The 12209-nt window shown below is 36.1% G+C and overlaps 1 protein-coding gene across 4 annotated transcripts in view; it reads right to left on the bottom strand.

Annotated features, from left to right (window-relative positions):
* COP1 (COP1 E3 ubiquitin ligase) overlaps positions 1 to 12209 on the bottom strand; it is a 214047-nt gene that overhangs the window by 48577 nt on the left and 153261 nt on the right. The gene's annotated exons all lie outside the window — the stretch shown is intronic.

Here is a 12209-nt window from a genome sequence, read left to right as displayed (position 1 = left end):
AAAGAAAAAAATGCAATAAATGAAGAAATGGAAACCAAAGCTAATTTTAACTGGTTTGAGGGTTTTTCATCAAATGTTTCAGAAACAATATCCAACCTATAATACTCAGAAAACTAAGGGTAACAACTCATTTTCAAAGATAAGCAAATACAGTAAGTTTTGTTTTGCAGCTAGGAGAATATGGTTAGTACAAAACAGTGTAGACACATATGCCAATGTGAGTCTAAAAGGGAGTTCCACTGATATTTCTTGAGATCCTGGCCCCAGAAATAGTATTAGGAGTCCCAAAACACCGGAAAATTTTTAATGTATCCTTACATTCTGATGGCTTTAGAAAAGTAATATAACCATTTTGGGCGTCAAGTTAAACAAAATGCAATACAATTTTGCTTCCCACATTTGCTTTTTAAAATAAACTTTCTTGAGACACATTTTCCATATGGTAAAAATCTACTCACTGCAAGTATATGATTCAATGATTTTTACTAACTTTACCCAGTGGTGCAAGCATCATCATAAATCAGTTTTAGAACATTTTCTTCATTCCAATAAGACCCCTCATGCACATTTACCACCCACTACCCTAGGCAACTGCTATATTTTACCTCTATAAATTTGCCTTTTCTGAAAACTTATACAAATGGAATCATATATGTAACTTTTATGTATGGGTGGCTTCTTTACCTAATGTTTCTACAGTCCATCCACATGTTTAAATGTGTTAGTAGTTCATTCTTTTCTGTTGCTAAATAGTATCCACTGTGTGGACATACCACATCTTGTCCAGCCACTCACTGATTTATGGATATTTGTTTCAGTTTTTTGGTTATTGTGAATAATGTTGCTATTAAACACTCACATTCAAATCTTTGTATGGACATTTATTTAGGTCTTGGGCAGATACCTGAAAAGTGCAAATACTGTATCATGTTACAATCTTGTGTTTAACTCTTGAGAAACTGACAGACAGTGCAAGATATCACTTCACACTCCCACCAACAATACATGATGGTTCCAACCCCATTATTGAGTTCTCTGAAACTTTTGGGTACACATCCGAAATGTGTTTTGCAAATATTTTCAACCATTCTGTTGCTTATCTTTTTAGATAAGTACAGAAGTTTTTGTACTTTGGTAAGTTTTTAACTTTATAAGGTCCAATTTATCTTTTTTTATAGAACACATGGTATTGTAAATATAAAAACTGACTAATCCAAGTTCTTAAAGATTTTTCTGTTTTTTTTTCTAACAGTTTTATTGTTTTAGTTCTTACATTTAAGTCTGTGGTCAGTTTTAAGTTAATTTCTGTGTATGGTGTAAAGTAAAGGCCTTAGTAAATCTTTTTGCATGTGGATGGATATGAATCCAGTTGTCCCAGTATCATCTGAGACAGACTACTTTTTCCCCAATGAATTGCTTGGCACCTTTACTGAAAATGAATAGACTATAAATAAGAATTTATTTCTGGATTCTTAATTCTTAATCAATTGATCCATACATATCTACTCTTCTGCTAGTACAATGATGTCTTAATAACTAGAGCTTTATAAATCTGAAATAGGGAAGAAAAAGTCCTCAAACTTTATTCCTTCTCAAAATCATTTTGGTAGTTCCTGATCTTTTCCATTTTGAGTTTATGTTACTTTGAGTTCATTGAGCTCCCTGGATGTGTAAAGTGATGTTTATTAAGCAACTGGGAAAGATCTAGGCTATTCTTTCCTCAAATTTTTCCTGGCTCTTTCTCTTTCATCTTATCTTCTGTGAGTCTACACTGTATGTATTGGTATGCTTGATAGTGTCTCACAGGTTTCTGAAGCTTCGTTCATTTTTTTCATTCTTTTTTCTCCCTATTACTTAGACTGAATAATCACTATTGATCTGCCTCTTGAGTTCACTGATTGTTTTTCCAGCTCAAATTTGCTCATGAGTCCCTCCAGTTATTTTTTCTTTTCAGTTATTACACTTTTCAACTACAGAGTTCTGATTTGTTTCTTCTTATTTCTATTTTTAATACTATTTGAAAAGATATATTTGTCATATTTCTCCTTCACTCCTTAATTATGGTTTAATTCATTAATATTGTCTACAAAAGTTGACTAGTCTCTATCTAGTAAGCCCAACATATGGGATAGTTTTTATGGACTGAATTTTCCCTGCTTCTTGGTGTATATCATAAACTTTTTTGTCAAAAACTAGACATTTCAGAGAAATGGATAAAGAAGATGTAGTACAAATATGCAAATATACAAGCCATTAAAAAGAATGAAATAATGGCAGTTGCAGCAACATGGATGGACCTAGAGACTGTCACACTGAGTGAAGTGAGTCAGAAAGAGATGGAGAAAAACTGTATGACATCCTTCATATATGGAATCTAAAAAGAAATGATACAAATGAACTTACTTACAGAACAGACTCACAGACTTAGAGACTTACGATTGTTGGGAGGAATGACGGGGAGACGGGATAGTTAGGGAGTTTGGGATGGACATGGATACACTGCTATATTTAAAATGGGTAACACGGACCTACTGATTAGCACAGGGAACTCCGCTCAATGTTATGTGGCAGCCTGGATGGGAGGGGACCTGAGGGGACTATGGCTTCACTGTGAATGATGACTGCAGCCATGAAATTAAAAGGCGCTTGCTCGTTGGAAGGAAAGCTATGACAAAACTAGACAGTATATTAAAAAGTAGAGACATCACTTTGCCGACAGATGTCCGCATAGTAAAGCTATGGTTTTTCCAGTAGGCAGATATGGATGTGAGAGTTAGACCATAAAGAAGGCTGAGCACCAAAGAACTGATGTTTTCTAATTGTGGTGCTGGAGAAGACTCTTGAGAGATCCTTAGATTGCAAGGAGATCAAATCAATCAATCCTAATGGAAACCAATCCAGAATATTCATTGGAAGGACTGATGCTGAAGCTCCAATACTTTGGACACCTGATGTGAAGAGTCGACTCACTGGAAAAGAATCTGAAGCTGGGAAAGACTGAAGGCAAAAGAAGAAGGGTGGGGCAGAGGATGAGATGGTTAGATAGCATCACTGACGCAATGGATATGAATTTGAGCAAACTCCAGGAGATAGTGAAGGACAGGGAAGCCTGACGTGCTGCAGTCCATGGGGTCACAAAGAGTTGGACACGACTTAGCAATTGAACAACAACAATGTTGTTGGCTGAGTCCCCTCGCTGTCCACTTGACACTATCACAACATTGATAATCAGCTATACCTCAATACAAAATTAAAAACTAAAAAACCCCAAAAAACCAAAAAAAATGCTATCTAGACATTTCAGATAGCAAAATGTGACAATTCCAGAATCAGTTCCTACCTTCCCTCTCCCAGGTTTATTGTGGCTGGACTTTTGTGGATGGTGTTATTTATTTGTTCAGTGACTTTTCCAGAACTAAATTCTATAGAGTCTGTAATTCCTGCTATATAGAACCACTGAAGTCTCTGATCAGTTCTGTTGTATTTTTTTTAAACCTAGCAGAGTAAAGGCTGCTACTGAGTCACTTAGAAGTCACAAGATTTCCTCAAGTGGTTTGGGTCAGTGTCTTCAACCCTTTGCCAAGGAGATCTCTGTGTGTAGCCTTCTTTATGGTCTAACTCTCACATCCATATCTGACTACTAGAAAAACCATAGCTTTGACTATGCGGACCTCTGTCAGCAAAGTGATGTCTCTACTTGCAACTTACACATCTGTCTTACCCTTGACTTCTAGCATATATAGAGACTTACGGTCAGCAAGAGGTAAGAGACTAGATCTCTCTGCAGTTTTTCTGAGAGAGGACACTGGCATAGACATGTAAAACATTCTCAACCCAGGAACACGTGAGAGGTTTTTCAAAAAGTTGTGGCCCTTTGCATATATAGAGACTTACGGTCAGCAAGAGGTAAGAGACTAGATCTCTCTGCAGTTTTTCTGAGAGAGGACACTGGCATAGACATGTAAAACATTCTCAACCCAGGAACACGTGAGAGGTTTTTCAAAAAGTTGTGGCCCTTTGCCCAGATCTTCTTTCAAATTTTTGACAGGGCTCCTGTTTGTCCCACCTGGCATCATAGCCTTCAAAAGTTGTGGTACTACATCTGACTGTTTTCAACAACACCCTGGGGTCCAGGTCTTTTCCCATGGAGACTCTGAATCAGGTCAAACAGAAACAACATCTTGCCAATGGAGCTTTCTCTAGTGAGTTGTAAGTCAGGTCAAATAGTGGCAATAACCTGGAAATGAGGATTTTTGAGAAGTTCCAAAACTAGTTTTGGCCCCAGTGTTGATAACAACGTTGCTGGTTTTCAAAGCTTCCATAACCATAATGTTAGTTTTTCATAAATTTGCCAGTATTTCTGTGGCTTATATGGAAGAGTATTTCCACATTCCACTTTATGTTTATCATTGTAATTACATTAAGTGATTACCTCAAATGACAGCATTTAGCTTATACTATGGAAGTATAAATGTATAGCTGTAGTTTGTTTGGCATGTGCTAGAGTAAAAATAGAATAAAAACAATACTGGCTTCAATTGCTGTGTTTATGTTAAATTTATTGGTAAAAAAGATTAAACCTTTTTTTTTGCAGTAAATAATTCAAAACTGAAAAACATTTTAGTAAAATAAGTCTTTAATTTCTCAAGTTATTTTATGAGCTGAAAATAAGATACTATAAAGTAACATACTACAGTATAGTGAAATAATACTTCATTCTCAGGCTAATAAGCAAAACAGGCTGTAATATGTAAAGGATATTGGGGTGTAAGTAAAGGTTATGCCATTGTGTACTGCAAAAAGATTTTTCAGCAGTGGGAATGAGAAAAGCAGTGTGGAGACTTGAGGATGAAATGGCAGATGTTTCTGTAGATATGGCAGCATCAAAAGAAGTCACACACAGTGTGGACTAGTTTGAGAGTTAAAAATTCCAGAAGGATACAGTCATAGGACATTCTCCATAACTTCGTCAGAAGCTCCATCAGGTTGTTCCAGGTAGAGCAGGAACATCTAAAAATGTTCCAGGTAGGAAAATCTAAAGGATTTTTAGAGCAGAGAAGTTACTCTGCATGATACTATCATGATGAAAGGCATGCAAACATGCCAAGTCACTTCAGCAGTGTCTGACTCTCTGTGACCCCATGGATTATAGCTCACCAGGCTCCTCCGTCCTCTGGATTTCCTAGGCAAGAATACTGGAGTGAGTTGCCATGTTCTCCTCCAGGGGACCTTCCAGACCCACCCAGGGACTGAACCTACATCTCTAATGTCTCCTGTGCTGGGAGGTGGGTTCTAGGGCCACCTGAGAAGCCCATTATGATGAATTTATTTGTCCAAATCCATAGAATATTAACACCACAAGTGAACTCGTGATTATGATGTGTCAATATATGTTCATCAATTTTAACAGATACACCACTCTGGAGAGAGATGTTGATAATGGAAGACTATACATGAGTAGGGTCAGAAGGCACAGGGGAATTCTCTGTATCTCCCTCTCAATATTGCTGTGAACCTAAAACTACACACACACCAAAAAAGTCTAAAGAGACCCAGAAATCTCAGCATCTCAGTTATGTATACTTTCCCAAATTAAAAATAAAAACAAAAATCTCAGTTAAGAAAAAGTAGCAGAAACATTTATCACAAAGTCGTCCCCAACCTAACTTGCTTAGAACCCCAGGATATAAAACAGACTGAAGTAAGAGCTGCTTTGGCTAGTGCCCAAGGAGGAGCAAGGGGCCCTTTTCTCAGCCTCTTTCTCTCCCTACATCTGGCTTTCTTCCTACCTGCCAACTCTTGAGAAATCTAAAGGATAGAATTTGAAAAATATCAACTGTATTACTGATTACTATGAATAAAGTCATTTATTTTTTTCCAAATTTATCTTTCTATGGTAGGGAGAGAGCATATTAATTAATTTTATATGTTAATTCCAAAATTTATGGGCAAATAAAAACTTTTACAAATCATTACTATGACTATGACTTGGGCTTCAAAATCATTGTGGATGGTGACTGTAACCATGAAATTAAAAGATGCTTGCTCCTTGAAAAGAAAGCTATGACAAACCTAGACAGTGTATTAAAAAACAGAGACATTACTTTGCTGACAAAGTTCTGTATAGTCAAAGCTATGGTTTTTCCAGTACTTATGTACAGATGTGAGAGTTGGACCATAAAGAAGGCTGAGAACCAAAGAACTGACGCTTTCAAATTGTGGTGCTGGAGAAGACTCTTGAGAGTTCCTTGACTGCAAGGAGATCAAATCAGTTAACCCTAAAGGAAATCAACCCTGATTATTCATTGGAAGGACTGGTACCGAAGCTGAAGCGCCAATATTTTGGCCATCTGATGTGAAGAGTTGCCTCACTGGAAAAGACCCCAATGCTGGGAAAGACTGAGGGCAGGAGGAGAAGCAGGTGACAGAGGAAGAGATGGTTGGATGGCATCACTGACTTAATAGATGGGAGTCTGAGCAAACTCCAGGAGACAGTGAAGGGCAGGACCCTGGCGCCCTGGAATCCATGGGGCTGCAAAGAGTCGGACAGGACTGAGCAACTGAACAACATGATTTGTTGGTTTTAATTACCTCTGGTGGAAGAAAATGTGTTTTCCCTAAACTCTTTCCCCGAAAAGTGTTTCTCAGACTGGCAACAGGAAAAATAGTGTTTAAATCTTCATACTCACTAATAGGACTCAATACAGTGTTCTATGCATACATATTAGTGGCTAAACAATGATAACACTGTTTATCACTGGAAAACAAAAAAAATTTGTATCAAATATAGAAAGTTTTAAAATTTGTTTTTGTTATTTGAATTCATTTGAAAGTATACACAATAAATTACTTGTGGAATATATAGTTTTATTATTATACTACTGTAATATGGCACAACACACAATCTAGAATATTCAGTGGCTTATAAGATACTAAATAAGCACAAAATGCTAGCAAAATTTCCTAGTTTCACAGTCTCCCTGCTTTGGAATCAGTTTCTGTGCAATAAACTGTGTGTTAATCACCAGGGAAATTCAAGGATCCGTTTTCCTCTTCAACTTAGTAGGTGACTTTTTTTAAATTAAACTTTCATAAAATTATTCAAACATCATAAATCTAAATTCAGAGGCATTGCCCTGCAAATCTTAATGGCTTTAGAAATACAAAATCAGCATTGCCACAAGAGAAATAAAATGGACTAGTAATCTATTTTCTAGATTGCTAAGTTTACATACAGCCAAATAAACACCTGCAAAAATATGTGTTTATTCTTTGAGAATGAATTTGCTTCAATCTTTACTGATCTGCTTTACTTCAATCTCTTTTCAAACACTTTTGCTTTAAGGAATCAATGTAAACAATGCTTAAGTAATAACTAATAAACACTGGGGATACTTTAAACTATCTTCATTACTAGAAAGGCAATAAAGCCAAAGTAAAAATAAACCATGTGGACATGTAAAGGTTGTAAATAAATCTGATTTATTTCAAATATCTAGAAAACAGCTGTCTAAATCAGTTGATAGTAGGAAAGAACCAAAAAAGCCTAGACAGGGTTCTTATACAGCATTTAGCTGATCATTTTAAATAGTAAATTCAATCTGTTTCAATTTAGTGTGATCAGATTAGTTAAATGTTTGGATTAACTCTCATCATTATTTAGATTTTTACTTTTTTTATCCTGGCTTTTTCTGTGATTCTTCATTTCCTGCCTTGTAGAGTTCTTTTTAATACAAACTGAGTTTTCTCTCTTACTGTAGATTTGAAAGTAGAGTTTCTACTTCTATTCTTTAATGGTTTAAAATTTGAGAATGCAGGCATGACTTTAAGGACAAACTTAATTAATATTGTCACACAGATTATATAAAAACCTTACATTGTTTCCATTTCATGAATACTCCTCCAAAACCTGGGTTACATTTTTATTGTCCAAATTTTTACTTCCACCTTTTTAAAACCCCCAAACTAGTCTTATTTTTCTATTACTGTTGTTGTTGTTTTATATACTCAATACTAGCTAAGATTTACCCACATTTATGTGGGTAAACATATTATTTACCACATTTATCTCTTTGCTCACAGGATTTCATTCCTTACATTTTATTCAATTCTTGATTTAATTCTCCCCTTTTGCTTATTTCTCTGTGGTGGGGTAGGAAGAAGAAGCATCCCATACCTTGAAGGCAGTGGTTAGAATTCTCAGGGAGTCAATTCCTCTCCACCACTCAGAGCCCAGGCTAAGACAAAGTTTCTAGAATTGTAACCTTGCAAATAGGCAATTACAACACTCTAGGTACACACTTCCCAGGTCCACCCCATCTGTTCCCTCCCCACTAACACTTCAATATCCAGGTCCCTGGATTGCTGAGGCCAGCGACTTCCCATCACCAGCAGGGAACAGAACTTCAGCTCACATGTTTACTTCTCTGGTTTTTATATTCTGCTTTGTTTGTGACCCTTCGCTATTTCAATACTCTGTAAACTATCTATCTAGAAGAGTATTTTATGTATTTTACCTAAAGTAGTGTTTAGCTGAAATATAAATGTTCATTGACAGAGGATTTTCAGTTTATCTAGTCTATCACACTGTTAGAACCAGAACACTCTCTAGAGAACCTTATTACGTATATTGGTATAATTATGAAGCAAGTTTCAAAATAAAAGACTGGGTGTGTGAGGGCTCAGTTGTGTCCTACTCTTTGCCACTCTTCGGACTGTACTTCCTCTGTCCACGTGATTTTTTAGGCAAGAATACTGGAGCAGAGCCTTTTCCTCTGCCAGGTGATCTTCCTGACCCAGGGACTGAATTCCCGTATCCTGCCCTGCAGGAAGATTCTTTACCACTGAGCCATCGGGAAGCCCCAAAGACTGATTAACCCTCATGTTATGCATGTCAAGTAACTACTTTTCTGGTGTATTTCACACTGTCCCTCCACTTCCAGAGGCACTTTCATCCAATCCAGAGAATTTTTATTAATATAAAGTATATTTCTATATTAAGTGTCTTTCTATATTAGTAATATGGTAAATTCCATGCAAGAAAAAGATTGAAAAACTAATCCAAAATGGAGAATTTAACTACAAAAGATAATGTAGATTTGGAGTTCAATCTATTTAATGACCTTTATGCTGTTTTTAAAAAGTCATAATAAATTGTATTTTCTCAATAATAATAGTTCATAAGAAATAATAATAGTTCCTAAGCAAAAACAATTTGGTTATTTTTAACCAAATAATAATAGTTCATAAGAAAATACAATTTGGTTTTTCTCTTTTTCTAGGCAGATTTGGTCCCTATGTTTTGCTAAATGCTATTAAAACAGAAACAATATTTTAATGCAATGATATTCATCAAACAAACAAAGCTTTCTCACTATGACATTTAAAAGATCTTCATTATTTAGCCTTTATCTGCATTTCCATATTCTTGTTCCAACAATTCAGGCAACAATTCAGGAAGCTGTAAACATTTTTAGCAAGAAGAGTTATTCATGTCCCAGGAGAAGTCAGAGGGGTACACGTGAAAATGATCTGAGGAGTGATTTTGAAATGCAAATGCTTGGTCTCCTCTCTGAAGAGTCTAATTCAGTAGGTCTATAACAGGGCCCAGACATGAATAATGATTCAGCTTCTTAAAAAAGACTGATACATTTCAGATTTTAAAAACACTAGTCTAATGTTATTTTTTACAACATATTATAATTTATTTGCTTGTCTACCTTTCTGTGATCTCCTGAATTTTAGGATTATTTTTAATTTTTGTATAGATGGTAACAAATACAAAGTTATTTTTAAAATAAGTGTTCCCCTGCCTTGTGACCTCAGCCCTCTTAGGGGATCAGGAAGATTGTAATTTTGTTTCTCATAGAGTGTTTTTTGCTTTTAAGATGAAGGTAACATTTTCTGGTAGCTTTCTATACACTAAGCCAAATTGCTATGTTTTGACAATATCTCATCACATCTATAGAGCACACATTCTTGCAACTTGTAAGAAAACTACACTGACTTGGCCTGCGGTTCCTTCTCATTCACACCAGCCCACCAGAGCAACAGCTCAGCCTTTCCTTGTTCACTTTGCAGTAGCATCTATTAAGTACCCTGGCTAGAAAATTTTAATGTGTAGACAATTTTAATATATTTAATAAAAATTTAATATAATTTAATATGTTGGCAATCTTGGTCTCACAATCAGTTGTCCCTGTGACCATCAGTATCACTATATACCCAGTTAGAAATAAAGTCTGATAAAATGCCTCATGAAAAGAATAAACATAGGGAAGTCAATTCTAAGCTGATAGAAGACAAATAATTTATTATTTTGTCAGCCAAACCTCAGATTTTTGCTTAATTAGTAATCTGAAAAAGGCATTTACTCCGTTTTTCTGGCATGGCAGAAGAACCGTAAAACAAAGAGATAATAAGAGTTGAAGGATGAACTGGTGGTAATGAAAAGAAATCAGGAAATGTATATGAAGAACTGTGGGCAAGAGACTCAAGGGTGGGCTTGAGAGCCACTGGCAGAGGCAGCATGACACGTAAGAACAGAGGGAAACAGGCAGAGGAGGAGGGACCGGACACAGGGGAGGAGGAGACGGCACTGGTAGGAGAGAGGAAGCAGGCTGGTGAGGGAGGAGAGAGGGGCGGAGAAACACGGGGTGAAAGGTCAGGGAAGGAGGACAGAACAGAAAAGGGGAAGACGGAGGGGAGAGAAGGAGATAAAAGAGAGGGGGAGGAAAGGAAGGCAAAGAAGGAAGGGGAGCTGAAAGAGAGCACTAGAGAACGTGAACAAGCAAGAAAATTTTTCTCCAATTCTGAAAACTATAATCACAGACCTATAACGGCAGAGTGTTCTTTTCACACTCATGTTTGAACTTATGAAAAAATTCACATCTTACTAAAACTCCTTCATTTATATCATAAAAATACATATTTCTTAACAACTGCAAGTGTTTTTTTCATTTAACGTTGTGTGATAACTCATTTAAAGACTAACCGAACAATTAGCTTTCCTGGTGGCTCAGAGAGTAAAGAATCTGCCTGCAATGCAGGAGACCGGGGTTTGATCCCTGGGTTGGGAAGACCCTTGCCAGGAGAATTCCATGGAGTGAGGAGCCTGGTGGGCTACAGTGCAAGGGGTCACAAAGAGTTGGACACAACTGGGTGACTTATACTTCCATTTCGCTTTTCAATCTAACAATTTTAAAGCATTTAGCACCTGTTTTTTGACAAGTAATAGCTACTCACTGATTCTCTGCTGACTACAACTATCTACCTACATCTGTCCCAAAATTAACTAACCAAGTAGACTTCTGTTTCCTAAATGAATACTGAAAAACTATAGCCTCATAAATTTTAAAATCAAAGCCTAAAATTTTTCATCATAAATTTGCAACAGCTGCCGTTACAACATATTTAAATAACATTTTAAAATATGAATTAAGTATATCTAATGAAACCTAAACATCACAGTAGTTTTATGTTGAACATCACCAGTTAAAAATACACATAAACAAATTATTATTTAATAATGGAAAACTTTATGTAATCTTATCCTTGAATTTTGTTTCATTTCCCTTGCAAAATAAAAAGCATCCAATTGATTTTGTACTGTCTTTTTAGACTGTCTTACTTCGCATTCTCTCCTCTGAAAAAGAAAACTGTACACAATACAAACATTAATTTTCTGTGACCAAAATGCTCTAATTGTAGGACATTTTTTCCACTTAAGTTACTATTAAAGTTATCAGTAAACAATTAATAAAAAAAAAAACAATAAGTTTTGGTAATTATTAAACAAAAATAGTATTTTTTGTTTAGGTTTTAGTATTAGTTTTAGTATTTGTTTAGTTTTAGTATTAGGGTTTCCCAGGTGGCACAGGGGTAAGAATCCACCTGCTAATGCACCCAACACAAGACATGTGGGTTTGATCCCTGGTTTGGAAAGATCCCCAGGAGTAGGAGATGGCAACTTGCTCCAGTTTTCTTGCCTGGAAAATTCCATGGACAGAGGAGCCTCATGGGCTACAGTCCATGGGTTCACAAAAGAACAGCACATGACTGAGTAACTAAGCATGTAGCACACAATATTTTATTAGAAATACATGTCTTTGTAAGATGGTTGTAGCACAGCCTCTCCCTCTGCTTTTTGTCCTGGTAACTACAAATGAGTTTACCTACTCTTAGAATCCCATTCTTATTGTTGGTATTAA

The sequence above is a fragment of the Cervus canadensis genome, chromosome 13 (assembly GCF_019320065.1).
Source record: "Cervus canadensis isolate Bull #8, Minnesota chromosome 13, ASM1932006v1, whole genome shotgun sequence".
Taxonomy (NCBI): Eukaryota; Metazoa; Chordata; class Mammalia; order Artiodactyla; family Cervidae; genus Cervus; species Cervus canadensis.
The sequence above is the reverse complement of the archived record's forward strand: the minus strand, read 5'-3'. Positions and strand labels throughout refer to the sequence as shown.